Source organism: Adiantum capillus-veneris, chromosome 24 (genome assembly GCF_014529385.1).
Source record: "Adiantum capillus-veneris isolate H3 chromosome 24, ASM1452938v2, whole genome shotgun sequence".
Taxonomy (NCBI): Eukaryota; Viridiplantae; Streptophyta; class Polypodiopsida; order Polypodiales; family Pteridaceae; genus Adiantum; species Adiantum capillus-veneris.
The window spans coordinates 95871947-95890301 of NC_140954.1; positions in this window are offsets into that span (position 1 = coordinate 95871947).

Here is an 18355-nt window from a genome sequence, read left to right on the forward strand (position 1 = left end):
TCTTAAAGTTGGTTTTCCCCATTTTTTTCAGATTTCCTTGGTGGCAATAGCAACTCCCGCTCCACTGTCAAGTATAGCTTTGGAAACTACTCCTTAGAATTCTATCGGTAGCGTGGTGTTTCCATCTTCTCCCTCGCAATACTCTCTAACCTTGTTTAATGGTACTGGCCTAGTGTTTAGTTGAGGCCTGTCCAATTCTCTGATCCCTTCCTGAACCTTTGAGGTGGGGTCTTTTACTCCAAATTTTTCTAGGCATTTACCTATTGTGGTCCACATGTTTGGTCATAACCTTAGGAGTTCGGCTAATGTGATTGTGCATGCCACCGGGGTGGATAATAACTCAATCAATCCTTGTGAATCCATCACTTTGTTAGAAGAAAGTCTTTGAGATGGGATTGCTCTCACTGCAGACTTGGCTTCATACTCTCCTAGGTAAGAGGGTAAAGTTTTTAGCGAGTCTGGTTGGCTGTGCCCCAAACTAATTGATCCCTGGTCTCCCCCTTGTGAATGTATATCAAAGTTCGCCTCAAATTCTTCAATAGGAGGTAAGATCTCATTCTTCTCTTTTCTCGTGCTATTCATGTGGTTACTCACCCTATTAGCCTCATTGGCCTCACGGATTTACTTCCACAAATCATCTAGACTGTTACAATCCTTACCCATTTCTGTCAATGTTTTAGGCTGAAACCCGTCACTTGCCTCATCTTGGCACTATTATAGGCTCTCCTCTACACTCATAGGCATTCATGAGTCTTTCCTTCGTTTCTACTTGTTCCTCTAAAGTTGGTTGGATAGGGGTTTGAGCTGGTACTTCATGCCAATTTGCAGGTTTACCCAGCGGGTCTTCTATCAATGATTGAGCTGTTTCAATCATCTTTCTACACATTTCCAACCTTTGTTTTTCTATTTCAGCATATGGATAAGTCATCCATCTTTGCTCCTGGGTTTGGTTCTTTTTGAGTCTGGCTTCATAAGCTTTTAGAAGTGCATCCAACTACTCATTTACCTTGTCTGCCAGTACTGATCCTCCTGATCCTGCACTTTTGGGCTCTGCTATTTCCTTGGGTGCTATGGTTGCCGTGGTGTGTGAGCTTAAGCTAGCTAGATCCTCTAACCGCTCTAATCTATCCTTTGTATGTTTTAACCCCTCGGATAGAGTTGTTTGCTCTCATTGTTTCCTGGCTTTCATACGCGCCTTTCTAGCTTTCCAAGTGCTTCTCTGATTTTTTGTTTCTGAACTTGGGGCATCGGTTTTTGGTTATTCAATTATGGGTTCGTTTGTCCTTCTTTGAGCTTGGGCTCATGTCACCGCCTAAATAGATATGATTGTTTCATTTTTTGACCCTCCACTGGAAGGTACTATTTCTAGCATGTTCAAGGTAGTTTTTGCTCCTTTGCTCGGGTTTTTAGGGCAATCAGGAATCAAATGAGTAACTCCACACTCGGTGCAATATGCGTTGACTCTAATGATTTCATCATGAGGACAGTCTCTTAGCCAATGGTCTCCACCACACTTGTAGCAGGGTCCCTTGGGTTGTTGAGGTGCTCCTTGAGCTCCTCTTTGTTGGCATGTCTTTGTCCGCCCATGCCTCCGTTATCTATGAACAACAATGTTCGTTCATCTAAGCTATATCTTCCTTCTCCTGCTGCCTGTGCAGCTGTTGGTGGTCCTGTACTTCCTATCATGATCCATGGTTTAGGTGTCGAGGGTTCTTCCGGTGGATAATAGACAGAGTTTGCCGCATATCCATTGGGATCTTCATAATATACATGCATAGGCACCAAAGCCTTCTCCTCTGATTCGGTTACGGTTGGTGTGTATCTTATACCGACTGGTCGTAATCCTGGTAGGGGTGGTTGTTGCCCCAACACTGGTTGTGGTCTTTCTACACCTACAGGTCCTGGTAGGTTGCCTGATTGATACCTAGGCATTGGTGGAACTTGAGGAGAAGCTACCTGATCTTGGGGAGCGTAAGGTCTCTCTCTCACATATCCCTTGTTATAATAACATTCCTCTGTCCCATGGTTTGTCCATTTTTGTTCAATAGCACACCACTTGGGCTGTTTAGCCTGGGGTTTGGCACTTCCTCTACAAGCTGTTCTTGGTTTACAGCTACTTCTCCTTTCGGTGCTGTCTTAGAAGACTTGCTTCCACTTTGTTGTGAAGATGAATCGTCGTCAAGGTCCTTGAACTCCCCCTCCTTGAAGACTGCACAATTGTCCACAAGGTAAAGAGCTTCCTTGGTTAACTCATTCAACGTCGTGCTCCTCTTCATATGTAAGCCCTTCTAGAGATCTACATTCCTTAGTCCTTGGATGAATATAAGCATAAGTCTGGACTGAGTTGGCAGTTCTTCCACAGGGCAGAACTTAACATATCTTTTTAGTCTTAGGACTGCCTTTCGTACAGATTCCCCATCTTTCTGTTTGAATATATGGATTTGTGAGACGGTATTATGAGCTATCCCCCTTTGTGAGAATTCCTCGATAAACTCGTCAAACACTTCCTCCATAGACACAAAGTCTCTATGCTCTACAGAGTCAAACCAAGTAGCAGCGTCATCCTCTAGGGTTAGTCCAAACCCTGCAAATTGGGTAGGGAAGTCTAACACCTCTTCAGCTCTAATTACATGCACAAAGGCGGCTACATGATCTCTTGGATCTCTGTTTCCTGTGTATTTCTTGTTTACCCATTTTTACACTTGAGAAGGTCTAATTATACAATGGTCTACAAACCTCATCATTGGATCTCCACGTCCTAATCGATATACCTCCTCTGGTCTTCTGTAGTAGGCTGGTTCCTCTGCCAATGGTGCTCCTAAGCCATAATTTCTAACAGTTCTTCCCAGAAATGGTTCATCTCTGCGAACTCGTTCTATGGGTGGTTTTCCAGGCTCTGTTGACCCTTGAGTCTTTGGCTTACTCTCTCCTTGATACCTTGAATAGAGTGGTGGTTCTTGCAAATCCCTTAGTCCTCATGCGGCTTGATAACCATCTCGGTTTCGGTCTTGTTCCAATGTTGCACTCTGTCAAAGCCATGCTTGCAATGATGGCTGAGTTGCTGGTTGGTTTTGATTGTTGAATGTCTGCGGACGGGTAGAATGTGAGGTAGCATCATACTCCTCTGAAAAGGGATTTGTCGACTTGCTAGGGGTGTAGGTGGCTCTTGGCGCTTCAGGTGGGGCATATGTTGATGCTCCTAGAACTGTTTCCCTTTCTACCTCCTCTGGGAGAATACGTTGGTATTCTCGCCCGTTCCTATCAACAAAAACTATATCCTTCCCCATAGCAGTTTCATAAGAGAATAAGTGAAGAACCTTGTCTTTGCTTAATTCGGTTAAGTATGGTTCTTTGCAGCGAAAGTAAGCGACTATTCCCTCACTCTCATGCTTGTAGATTCCCACGTTCTCATTATAAGTTGAAACCCTGGTTGTTTTCTTATCATACATAAAAATTGCTCCAGGTCGATCAATGTTTTTTGGCGGTTCTTGAGTTTCTGAAACCATTTTCCCTTTCGCCACGTTATCTCCATATCTATTGTAATCTTCAGGGTTACTAACTATCAGGTAGTGGTTCCCCTTTTCATCTCGGAATCTATCTCTATCATCATAGACTCGAATTATCTCCAACCTCTGAGCCGGCCTTTCTTCAATACAAATGCACTTGCATCCTCGATAGTCAGAATAGACTAGGGCTCCCCTCGAGTTTGTTCCTTCTAAGAAGATCACACTAAGCTTGGAATCATTCAAAGGATTTAGGGAGGTGCTTCCTCCTGGCATTGGTCCGTCATAGGTGAAACCTCTTGGCTGTTGACTACCCATCATGAAGAAAGATTTGTCTGACGAAGTGTCAGTATCACTACCTTCCTCAATAATCGGTGCTAATGGATCTAGCCTTGCCTGAGTTACACTCTCCTCGGTGGACACTAAGCTACCTTGGTCACCTGCTACCTTCTGGTCTCTAAAAATGTATCTTTCTTATCTTAAATTCATCAAACTTATCAATGCAATTTATCACAAATCCAACCACTCACCTGGCAAAGGATCAGTCTCCGCTTAACTTCTTGCTTTGCTGTTGAATATACCTGTACACAAGCGTTTAATTTCGGCAATCGAATCAAAGCATTTATCTGCTAGAGGTTATCTTAGTAATGATTGGTATAACTGGAGAGTTAATCTAAACCACTACTGTATTTTATACACTGCTGATGTTCTGGATTAGGTCTGCTAATCTGGAACTGTACTTCCCTCGAATGTTGGTCAATTTACGTGAAAAAGTCTGAATTCAATCTTTGCTCCGTCAAATGGGTAAACAAGGTCCAAATTCACTTCTGAAAGAAGTTCTGGAACCCTTAAGCCAAATGGAACCTCACTGTCTAAGCCCAGTCAAATTTTCTCTTCAGTAGGCCCCAGTAGACATCCTACGCGTAGTATGTCTCCTGCTCTGTTTTGCCTGGATTTTTGCACTATGGATTCCCCTTGATGTGCTGAGTCCACAGCTGTTTTTACTTATTGATTTGGACACCTATAAGCTGGTCAATGGATCAGAAATCTGTTTCGACAGCCTGTTGCTGGTCTTGATCAGTCTAATCAACTCCAATTTGGACCACAATTGACTAGGAGGCTTGCCTCAGGCTATACAACACCTTGCTATGCCCACAGTCAGTATCTGGCTTCAATTTCTTGCTTTAGACATCCTACGCGTAGGATGTCTTTTTCATCAGAATGGCTTCAATTTCAAAGCACAGGCTCCCCTTGAGGTGCTGATCACTTTGGTATGCTCAAAATTAGGTTTTGAGTGCAAAATCACACAGAAGACATCCTACACGTAGGATGTCTTTTTGGCCTGTTTTGACCCACAGCTTCCCCTTGATTTTAGCAACCCAGTGGTATGCTTAGATTTTGGTTTGGATTTCAAAAGTCCCCAATTTTAGCTGTTCTTGCCTTTTTCCGTCAAAAGTGCTAAAGTCTGCTTTGAACCCAATTTCCTCACCCAAATGAGATGAAACCCCTCTCAGTCACTCAATATATCATGCAGATCATGTTCATGCAGCCATCCTATGGTTTTGGTCTTAAAATAATGCTTTGGCACAATTTGGGTAGGATGTCTAGCAATTTCAGTCTATCTGGCCTTATCCTGTCAAGATATGGTCAGATTTCCACTTTCCAATTGAAAATAGGGTAAACCCCACCATCTGAACACACTGGTCAACTCAAAATCCCAAAATACCTACCAGATTAGCCTGTAGACATCCTACGCATAGGATGTCTCCTAGCTTAAAATTAAAATTTTTTTCCTGACAGAAATGCTCTTGATGCTCTGTAGCTCTATCAGAAACACTCATAGTAACTTTTGGACTTCACTTCAACTTTCAAACACACTTTTGCGTCTTTTTGCGTCTTTTACAACCTTGTGATGAATTTACCAAGCAAGTATACGTGCATGAAGTGCTCTAGATCTTGAATCATGATGTCCTACTTACTCTACTCCTACTCATCATGTGAAATGGTGATAATGGTGTTTTGGTTGCTCTCTGGCCTCTCCGGACTCTCGAGCTCTCCTCTCACCGCTTCTACCACTCCAACTCCTACTCAAGAACTCAACTAATACCTAAAACTATCTCAGTCTACCTAAATCTACCTAAGTCGAAGGATCTAGGTAGATCTAGGCCAGACACACGCTTCCTAGACTCCCTCTAAGACCTAGAGAGTCCTCCACCCTCTGGTCCTCTGTAAATGTAAAACGAGACCCTTGGCAAGCCAAAAATCCCTATCCTCAAGGACTAGTCTCGGTCACCTACCTAAGGTTTTCGTCCCCGGCAGCGGCGCCAATGTTAGACGGATACGCCGCGACGGACGCCAGCACAGCGAGAACTCACCTAACAAGATTTGTCAGCTAAGGACGAAGCTCGACCCGCAGGCGTGTGGAAGCAAGCATAGGGTGTCAACCTACACTCAACCGACTCCTAACTAATTCCTACAGAGGTCTCTACCCAATGTCTAAATCACAACCTTCAAGAGTGCATAAGAGGAAACTTCCTACAACGCTTTCTAGAATCGAACACCCATCAAACAATCTCAAAACTCCACAGAACTTGAAGGAGACCCTACTAACACCAATAGGTCGCTCTCCCTAAGGTCTATGAACCAAAACCCCAACCAAAACACCCGGTGAAAAATCACATAGGATGTCTAGCCGAAATTTGCAGGTCTTCGTTTCCAAAATCTAAAGTGCCTAATGTGTAGCTCTACTCATTGTGAACGCATGGATATGCTGCAATGCAAAATCGGATAACGTATGCTCACCGAATCACCAGATGAAGCTCGTAGATGGAGCTCGCAAAACCGGACCGTACGCACGCAATGTAGGTATCGGCGCATAGCTCTCATCGGGGGCAACACACTGCACTTCTCCGCACTCGATTCCGACCACCGGTGCACATGTAGCGTCAAGATGAAGCTCACACTCTCTCTCGTACACAGTACGCTTATTCACAGACTTCAAAACTTTTTTAAAAATGACAAAAGGTCTTTCATTAAGGTCAAAAAGTGGTATGAATACCTTACAATTCTCAAACCCTAAAGTTCCAAATCATTCATCTACTCCATCTAAATGTCAAAATTGGGATACAATATGGAAACTTCTATAAGCCCTAATATTTACAAGGTGAAATGTCGAGTTTTCTCAATAAATGAATAATTACAAAAAATGGTAATCTGCCGAGTAGTCAGTTTTCGTAGGGTGTGTCCAGCTTCTAACAGAGCCTTCTTCACATCTGGAGCAACAGTTTCGACAAGAGGGGAAGCCGCTGCAAAGACTTTTCATACTAATTTGTTTGTGACAAAATTTAGTCCGTTTTGAGCTTGTGTCTGCACAGGATAAGGTGGTATGAAAACATTGCTAGCTACATGCCAAAAAAAGGGTTGCATCGTATTGACAACGCACTATATAAGAGATTATCATGTCCGTCCATCAAGAAGAACGCTGCTAATCGAGAGAAGATGCTTACCTTCTAGTGATGTGATCATCCAAAAGCCATTGACCCTCCTCATCATACCTGGATTTTCCAAAAATAAAGAGGAGGTATGAGCTAAGGGGTCCTGCTTGAAACGCATAGTGACAGAGTAGACTCGTGATCAAAAGAGAAACCTCCCTTGGGAAAACCTCCCTTGGGAATGTTGGGTGATGATGCAATTGTCATCTTTGCTATGGTCGATTATACGCACCCTGTGCAACGATTGGGCCACTAGGTTTATCTTTGGTTTGCACTCATGATAACCAATTCATCTCGCGAACAACAATAGAATACTTTGTGGTACAAAGCCGTTGAAGGTTAGTGACAATAGACGTAGCATGTAGGCACTATTTAGATCTCTGATCTCTCTCTCTCTCTCTCTCTCTCTCTCTCTCTCTCTCTCTCTCTCTCTCTCTCTCTCTCTCTCTCTCTCTCTCTCTCTCTCTCTCTCTCTCACACACACACACACACACACACACACACACACACAAAACTCTCCGAAATAGCCCGCGCCGGCGTGGACTGTTTCAAAGAGTTTTTTTTTTTTGAGAAAAAGAGGGGATAACTAATATGCATGCACTGAGCTTGCCATTTGAGCAACACTAAGGATGCATAGTTTGCAGGCAATGAGTGTGACATTTGACCAGCACTGATAGGATGCATAATATGCAAGCAATGAGAGTGCCATTTCTACGCACTAACCCATAATATGCAGGCAGCTGGTGCGCCATTTCTACAAGCAGTGTTCTCTCTTTCTCTCTTAAAAAAACTCTCTCAACCAGTCCACGCCGGTGTGGACTGCTACAGAGAGTTTTTGAGAGAGAGAGAGAGAGAGAGGATACATATATGTAGGCAATGAGTGTGATATTTTGATTGTTTGCACCGGTGCTAAAAGCATGAGCAAACGTTCGATGGAAGAAATTGAAGTCTAACACCCCAAGGGAGTCCACATCTATCAGCATCTCTAGGTCCCACTGCCTCTGGCTCAACATCCTCCATCATGCCCATTGAAGCTCCCTTGGCTACATACCCCTACGCATGGCACCTTCATCATTTTTTTGCTGAGAATAGAACGACAAAATGCTTTGCACCTCAATATCATCATGCAGGACGTTATTAGATCTCCATTTGCATCCTTGCCCATCTACTCCAACATCGTGAAGCTTGCCAGCATGCAATATGCTATGATCGCTGCCAAGTGGCGGCAAAGATTCAGGTGCAGGATCCAAGAAATCTTTGGATGAGGGAAGTGTCAAAGGCACATGTGGTTTTGGCCGTAGGCTCAAGAAATAGTTGAGAATTTAAGTAGGGTGGTCTTGGTGCAAGAACAAGTTGGTGAGAGAGATACACATACTTGCTACTTTGAAAAGAAAAAGACTATTTTTGAAGATGCTTTAGAATCTCCCACTCACTCAAACTTTGCACTGCACGCACTCATCAAGGAGCAGTGCAGTTAGCTACTATTCATGCCGTCTCCCCACCCTCTGCCTCTACCTTTGCCTCTGCCCGCGTCTTATATTGGCCCCTTATACCCTACTGTGTCTCCAAATGGCTTCTAGATTTTCCTCGCCCAAACCCTTCAAAACCAAATTTCTCAATGAATAGGGACCCTGATATTTGCCTTTCCCAAAGTGGCACAATATTCTTGGTTCTAGAAGCCAGGAACTCAATCACCCCTTAGAGGGTAGTACCCTATGGGGTACTAAGGCATCTGCGCACTAGGATTTCACTTTGTTTAGATTGTTCAAAACAGAGCACCACCTAATAGGGGTGGGTGGGTGGGACAACTCGACAAGGTAGTGAAGAGGCTACAACATGAGTACAATGGACAAGTCAAAGGGATCAAACTTAGGAGCAAAGCCAAGCTATTGCATATACTAGGGGTCATGATCTTGTAAGTATATCACAACAAGGGAGAGGAAGATGCTAAAGCCATCTGAGAATGGTGAATTATCCTCTCATTGAGAAGGTAGAGATGCTATAGATAGTAAATTTATCGATTGAACTACCATGGATGTTTCGGCACCCAACTCATTGAACTTGTTGATCATATGCATTGCACGTGCACTTGCGTAAATGCACTTGCATCGCAAAGGGTCTCTTCATTCACTTTTGTAGTAAATTTGAAACCTTTGTGTGGCATTCATAGAAAATGTGGTGCTCTTGAATTTCTTTAGGCTATGTTTTTGTGAAGACTACCTATATTAGTTGCGGTAGTCACCTACAGTAGGGCAAGTTTTTTTATAAATTAGCCAAAGTTTGTTTGAGAGTGAGAGAGGGAGAGAGGGAGAGGAGGAGAGAAGATGAAAAGTCCAAATGTCGTAAGTACAAGCTGAAGAGAGCTATAAAATGTAGCCACCATTGTGAGAATTTGCATCATCTCGTTAGTACATTTCATTTTGGCTATATAGGAAACAATTGCTTTACCTATGTGCACTTAGATTTGTGAGGTTGTCTCCAAAATTATATATGCCTTTTGGCTATTGTTGCATCGGTTCAAAAGGGGTTTGACTACAACTAAGTGTCCAAAAAAAAAATCTTTCTTAAAAATACAAAGTTCCTTTCAATGAAATTTATAAAAGACCTCAAATTTTAAAATTCATTTAATTCTTTCACACTATTCTTTTCATGTATGTGGAGGACATTTTCCTTTTCCTTGATGTCATGATTGTAAGCTGAAACATCCTTTTTGGAAGCTAGAAAAAATGGAGTTACCCACGAAAATTTTTAACTTCAATTTCAATAAGATACAATCTAGAACCTCAAGGCTCGGTATGAGCTTGAGGATTGGTGTATATTTCTATTGTTCTTAATACTATCTACTCACAATTGTGAGTTTTGCAAAAAAAAAAAAAAACAATCTAGAACCAAAGACTGCAAACACACATTGCTCATATTGACTCCAACCTACCAAATAAACTCTATCAAATCTACTTATTTTATAAATTCCCTAAAGTAGGCATTTCTTAACAACAATTTTTTTTTAAACAATCCTCTCGCTCTACAAGCATTTGCCATAATATTGTATTGAGACCCCCCCCCCCCCCCCCCCCCAAAAAAAAACAAATCGCATGCGCGTACACACACACATACTTGCCCAAGCGTCTATTATGGCTTTACTATCTATGACCATTAGTCATGCTTCTGAGGAGGGAGCATAACCTTGGATAATCAAGGAGTTACTATAAGAGTGTACGATAGAAGTTTCCTTGAATAATGCTAGAGGAGGACATTGAAAGATAGATTATATCTTATTTGATGCTAAATATTTCCTTTTATGATTTAAGTTTTATCTGTGTCTTATTGGGTTTTGCGCGTTTTTATGATTGCTCGGAAAGTTTTGCTCGGAATTTGAAATTCCCCCCCTGCTAAGAGTCTCTTCTTGACATAGTGACAATGCACCTCAATGTGCTTTGTGAGAATCATGAAAAATTGGGTTCCTTATAACTACCAATGTGCTCTAATTGTCACTGTAGATAGTGTTGGCAGTGTCCTGTCCAACACCCAAATCATTCATAAGGTGTTCAAGCCATACACACTCAACCGAAGTTGTGAAGATTGCCCTGTACTTAGTCTCGCAACTGGAAGTGACCACAATAGTTTGCTTCTTCCTCAACCATGAGATGCATGAGCTTTTGAGCATGAAACAAAAACCACTTATGGACACTCATGTGTCAAAACAACCAGCCCAATTTGAGTCCAAAAAAGAATGTAAATCTAGTGACAATGATCCCCCCTAAAACAAGCCAAGATGTAAAGTGCCACTCAAGTAGCACAAAATCCTATTGAGAGCTTGCCAATGCTTAGACCCTCGACTATGTATAAAGATTTTGACTTGTGAGACTACAAACTGAACATAGAGCCTTGTATTGCATACATAAATAAGGCATCCAACATCAATTTGACAAAGAGTGACATTGGCCGCAAGATCACCAGCATCATGAAGAGTACTCAATTTCAAACCTGTTTCCATGGGGGTAGAAATAGGTATGCAATCCTCAAGTCCAAACTTACATTGCAATGTCTTTCTGTAACTTGTCTAACACAAGGAAATACCACCATCACACTGCTTAAACTTTATGCCCAAGTAATGATGTGATAGCCCCAAATCTTACATGTTGCAAGTAGCATTCAAATCAGCCTTAAATTTAGCAATATGTGCCTCATTTGGACTAGTAATCAACAAATCATCCACATATAGAACAACAACAAGAAGTACATTGCCCTCATGATTTGCATACAATGTGCTTTATGTTGGAATGTTATGAAAGCCTTGCTTGATCAAATCAGTGTCAGATTTCTCATACCAAGCACGAGAAGATTGTTTCAACCCATACAACATTTTCTTGCATTTTACACACTTTATCTTCCCTCCCTTTAATGACAAAACCACAAGGCTGCATTACATACACTTTCTCAAAAATGTCACCATATTTCAAGAAAGCAGTAACAATGTGTGATTGATGTACATCCCAACCAAAATGAGCTGCCAATGCACATAGAAAATGCAAAGTAGTCATACGATAAGTGGGAGAAAAATTTTCTTCATAATCAAGCCTTATAGTGATCAATTTCACCATCTGGCTTACGCTTCAACTTGTAGACCCACTTTGTACCATTGACCTTTTTGAGAGGAGGCAAATCACATAAAGTCTATGTATCATTCTCTATAAGTGCATCATATTCTGAGTGCATGGCATCCATCCAATTTTTTCAATTATGTGCTTCATCAAAAGACAGAGGCTCCTCAACATCACATAAACTAGAAACATCCAAAGCATAACAATATTATACATAAGATGCATGTCAAGAACCTGAATGAGTGCACCTAGACACAGATGCATCCATTCTACTATCACACAAAGTATGCACCATCCATTTTGGCATACCTCTAGCTTGCTCATTCTTAGCCCTTTCCTCATCAAGTATAACATGTACATCTTCATAAAAAATGGTTGATCTATAAAAAATTTAGAAACCCCATAGGTTGTACATTTGCCTTATTGTAACATACATGCAAACTTCTACCATTGAAAAGAGGCAATAAACTGTCATAAACGTCCCTTGAGCTCACATTAATGTCTCTAATACATGATAGCAAAGGCTAAACAAAATCTTCCACAAACACAACATCTTGTAAGTCCAAGATATTCTTCTTTTGTGGATGGTATAACCTATAATATATGCACGTAGATTACACATTGAGAACAAAATCGGACATGAAATTTCATGGTTTTAGTCAATTGAACCATTAAGATACTAGTGCATTCTAGTTATTATCGCTGTGTATGCCTTATTGTCCTACCTATGATTTATGTAAAGGTAAAGTTTCAAGGCCCACCACTTATCCAAGCTAAGTTCAAGATGAGTACCTAAACTTATTCAAGGTCCACCACTTGTCCAAACTAGGACCCAAATTGAGGAAAACAACCTACCTTTCTATGACATTCAACCTCATCCAAGAAAATTCCACTACTAATCTAGGATTTCTTCATTTGAGGCATGAAGCATACATAAAACCTGTATCATATGATTGGTTGCATCATAAGAGTGTTGGTTTCATGGTGCACTTATCTAAGCTAGACTCCCTTGGAGGAATATAAATCCCACCACTTGTCCAAGCTAGGTTCCATTAACCTATGGAGGAATACAAAGTCAACTTCTTGTCCAAGCTACACTCAAAATGATATGTTAAAATGAGTACCTGTATATATTTCTAAGTTGTTCTAAATGCCAATTTGAGCATTAACAAACAAAAAAATGAATTCTATTTAAGATGTCGCTTTCACTTTGGATTTTTAGATATTTCTTGAGATTCATCAAGAAGTGTCAAGATCACATATATTACATTCTAGAATACCATGTGATATGCCACTTTATGCACATAGATGTATTCTTTCAAACATGTTCATGAGGATAAGACATTTAGGTATTCAGCTACACTTATGTTAAGTCATCCTAATTTTATACATTTTATAACAAAGGGGTTTTTAAATCCACCACTTGGCCATTCTAGACTATTTAATCAATTTCATGCTACTTGTGTCAATGCTATTTTATGTGTATTTGCAAGAACAAAGCAGTTGCTATAAAGAAAATTTCAATCTATTTGCAACTTTAATAAAGGTAAACCTCTTGTTTTTATTACGTTGTTCTTAGCATTAAACATATTTGGAAAACACAAGTCTTAAGGAAGAAGAATAAACTAATGTCAATAATGGATTTTATGATAAAGAGTTGCGATTTGATATTATGTTCTAAATGAATGGGTTATGATGCCTGTTTTTCAAAATTGATTGATTTAGATAAGAATTTTTTTATTTGTGCATGAATACATTCATATGAACTCCCATGCCAATATTACAACAACATGGCATATTCTTATATGAGTCTCCATGCTAATATGACAACAACAATTCTTCAATGAATATTTTTTTTATTGAATGAGTATAAAAAAGAGGTCTTCTATTGATACAACTTATATTAAGTACAAAATAATATTTACACCCATTGACCCAGCATAAGAAGTCATACTCATGTTTTGAAGAAAAAAGGACATTGTCCATGTTGTACTTGTGTCTTGAAGCAAAAAGAGTTCTCTTCACTAAATACAGTTATACATTGTAAACAAAAATAGTGATCACATTCTAAACTAAAAATACAAAGAAGAATTTGTATCTTTAAATTAGAATTTACTCCATTAATAAAGAAGTCCCCTTTCACTAGGGTGAACATTGTGGAAACATCCAAGTTACAACAAGGTCTAAATATTTATAGTGGATCCATTTACACAAGATATGAGCACAATGTAGATAATTCTCTACTCAAAGCAACAAGAAAAAGAGCACCCATAAGAAGGATGTACTCCATTAATAAAGAGTCTCCCAAATGTTAAGGTGCACTCCATGTGAAACACATTAGATTGAACAGAAGTCCCCTTACAATAGGGTACACTTCAAGTAGAAAAAAATAATGTGATAAATGGTTGGATGAAAGATAAATGTACAATTTATATTCACCTTGAATAACAATTTACAATGAACCAATTCTAATTGATATGTTGTTTTGTGTATAATTGATATCTCTGTCACTACATTCTTGCCAAACAACTTCAACATGTGACTCTCAACACTGTCTTCTTGACAAGTACACATTCATGACATAATTTGTCTCAGGATCGTCTACCTTGTTCACAATTGTATTGGAAGTATAAATCCTCTTGTTTCTTGCACACAACCATCCCACTAACCATGGAGCTATTGTGCCTTCTAATTAGAAGCATTGAAGTTGTTCAGGTGTTTGTCTCCAAAATTTTGGAAACATGAGATAAGTTCCTGGCATATTCCACATCACTCTATATGGAGTATCATAAAAAACTAATGTGTTGCTAGCATGTAGATCCTCAAACATCTCCCAAAACGAAGTCAAATTCTTATGATAAACTCTTTTATATCCAATCATGATATTTGGATTTTGACAACTCTTATTGCTCATAAACATCTTGAACTTTGAACAATGCCTAGGAAAGCACATCTCAAGTATATGTTGAGCTTTGGTTAGGTTATAGAAACTCCATATCCAAGGTTCAAAATAATCAAAACAAAGTACTCCAACAAAGCTTCAGCATCATGGCCCACCACATGATAAACTTCATCTTTGTCAAGCACAATTCGCATGTGCTCGGCCCATGATGGAACAATATCACCGTGTCACATTTCAATTGAATGAAAGAAAAGAAACACAAAACATTTAGTTGCTATTCATTTTTAAACCTTAAAACAAAATTGATGGTTTTAGCATTCAACATTTGATCACTATAGACATCCAAAAGAATCTTAAATTGGTATCACAATACTAAAAAACCATGTGATTATAAAAGTAGGGCAATTTGTCAATACATAAGTAAACTTTAAAGCTCTCCAAGTCAATTGATACAATTGGTCTAAAAACCAATGGTGAAGTACAATTAGGTGAAAATTGGTCTAAAAACCAATGGTTCAATATCAAGAAAAACTCAAACACAGAGAATAATCTTTGTGTGAATTGCTTTTAGATCGTAAAGACACAAAATTTTGCAAAGTAACCCCTGGCTGTTCTTAGAGGTTCTTCTTTCATCTGTAGTAACAAAAATTTTGATTAAAAAAAGCCTTATGTTGAACTCAAGTGGTGTATTAACATTATTATATAGTGCACCCCCCAATGTTTCTTTTTCCTTTGGTAGTATCTTGTACAGCTACAATGTTGGCTTGGAAAATCTAGTCCTAGATATCTCTTTCTCAAAATCTAATTCCTTTGAAGTGATAGGATCCTCTTCAGCTTTATTAACAACATCATAAAATGTGGCCTCATCCTCTCTTTTCAGAAAGTCATTGATGTAAATTTCTTTATGTATCTACAATACAAATATTTCCTCTTCAACTAGGATCTCTTGTTTATAGGAACTCTCCTTAGTTTCCTTGTCATCTACCCTCATTATGCACAACTTTTGTATGGGAATACCATATCCTTCCTCACCACATAATTTTGTAGGAGTTGACTCATTGATACACACCCATAGTGGCAAGGAATGGTTCTAAAATATAGGCTTCATCCTCAACATCAGTGTCCAAGACACGATCTTCTTTTTTCAAGCCACCCCAACCTTGAAGCATCTATAATTATCTCATAAATGGTCTACCCAATATGATATCATAGCTAAACTTTTGTTGTCTGCTATACCAAAAGTCTGTTGATATTCAATTGCACACCACTACTTCTAGCATCCCATTGATTTTTCCACATGACCATCGGCCAGCTAAACTTTCATCCCTAGTATTTTCTAGGGAAATTTTTCCCATGATTCCCATAATATCTTTGCTTTCTCCTCTTTCAAGGATTGTTCTTTTCATTTCCTCAATAAGTTTTATGTCGTCTAGATCTTTTACTCCCTCAATGATTCCCATAATATCTTTGCTTTCTCCTCTTTCAAGGATTGTTCTTTTCATTTCCTCAATAAGTTTTATGTCGTCTAGATCTTTTACTCCCTCATGATTCTTCTTCATCTTCATATGCATCTATCGATTAGAACCGCATTATTGCTTGACAATTGGCTAAGATCTCTCCATTGTCATTGTCAAGTCTAGGCATTTGAGCCATATTTGGTGGACACCTCTATGTAGGTCGACATGTGGTCTCATTGGCATATGCTACACATTTTCATCGTACTTCGTCTTGTAATAGAGCTCGTGTCCAATGATGAATCCATTTTCCCTCTACATCACACCATTTTGGCTGCTTAGGTTATCCCATTGGTGAAACCACTGGTGATCCTTGCAGACATTATTTATTGATTCATCCCTTTGAGTACGTCCTAATACTCGACCCTCAGAGGTACCAATGCATAAGCCAATTAACAACCAAAAATGCACATGTGCTCAATAGAAGGCTTTCTATCATGCCATGCTTCATATGGAGTCATAGACTGCAAAGCTTTGTAGGAGACCTGTACATAAGCGGCACACATGATAGCCTCAAGCCAAAACAAATGTGGCAAAGATTGACTTTTGACCATACATTGTGCCATTTCCATAAGTGACCTATTTCTCCTCTCAACAACACCATTTTTTTCAGGTGTATACAAAATTGTACATTGGTGTTTTATCCCACGACTAGCCAAAAATGCATTGAATTAATGAGACACATACTTCCTCCCTGGATCTAAACGGAGGGTGTCCATAATACATTTCAAGAAATTTTCAGCCATAGACAAAACAACTTTGAAGCACGTAAACACTTTGGACTTTTCTTTAAGCGGATACAACCATGCATGCCTGGAGTAATCCATCAATGAAAGTCACGAAGTAAAGGTAATTGCCCAAGAAGGGAGTTTGCAAGAGTCCACGAACATCACTATGCATAAGATACAAACTACTTTAAGCCCTAACTAAACCATCCTTTGGAAACTTCAAATGATGTATCTTACCCAAAATATAGCCTCCACACACAGGCTTAACAAGTGCTTCAAGAGGCAGCAAAGAAGCAACCATATCAAATTTCTACAAACGCAGCAGGCAAAATTCATATGCCCAAAATGTGCATGCCAAAATTCATATGCCCAAAATGTGCATGCCAAAGTTTTGCATTTGAAATAGCCTTAGAATCCACAACTGCATTTGAAAAATTATGTCCACACTTGTCATACAAAGTGATCTTATAGAGCCCATGGCATAAAATTCCAAATGCATCAATTTTATCAACAAAAAAATGAGATCATGTATTGTACATCTATCACCCACAAATTTGACTACAAGACCAAGTCTAGGAAGTGCAAATACAGACAAAAGATTCATTTCGATCAAACAGGTACATACATTGCATCAGAAATTATAAAAGAGCCACCATTTGCAATAGTCAACACAATCTTTGCAACTCCCTTGATTGGAAAAGAGGCATTGCTGGCACTAGTGATTGAATTCCCATGAGGGACATCCTCAAGAGAGGTTAAAATGTCATGATGAGAGGGAATGTGATTTGTAGCACCACTATCAAAGTACCACACATGAGCATCTGTAACAACTGACATACATGTACCATCAAAAGGATCATAAGTGCACTCTACTACTTTACCTTGACAATTTAATGTGCACAAGATCAACTATTTAAAAAAGTTACAAATAAAATGAAAATAGTTGTATATCCATTGTGCCACATTGGGACTTTATGAAAGTTTGGACAAATATTTTTCTATCTAATCCTCTTCCTCCTCCTCCTCGTCCACAGGCACGTATGCTTGATCACCTTGACTCTACAAAAATCCAAACCATATTAAACAAATATCAACAGCTCAAAACAATTGATATAAAATTATTTGTTTGAACTTACCGCTTGTAGTGGTCCACAGCCGCTGCGTTGAATTGCTCACAAGAGATGTGGTTGTTCTTAAACAACCATCACCATGTATCAAATTCTGCATGGCGCTCCCAAAACTTGACCATGTCTCTCGTTGGTCAACCAAGAGTGATATTTTCCTAAGTTAACAATAACAAATCATCAACTATCAACTATAATCTTTATAATCATTGATTTAAGTTATAATTCTATCAATCTTACATATTTGTCCTTCCATGCTGCTTTGCCTCCCGAGCCATAGTGCGTGGGAGTTTGTCTGGTGCGAGCTTCGTGTTGTTGTCTGTAGAATGAGCTCGTTGTAGCCTGATCACTCTTTTCTTGCATTGCCCACTCCCACTCCACATCTGCCATGTTGCCACCACAATAGCTCCTATCTAGATCTCTAACTTGGCGGGACGCTACACGCCATACACTGATGGATGATTGGGCAGTTGGTCTTTAAACTCTACAAAA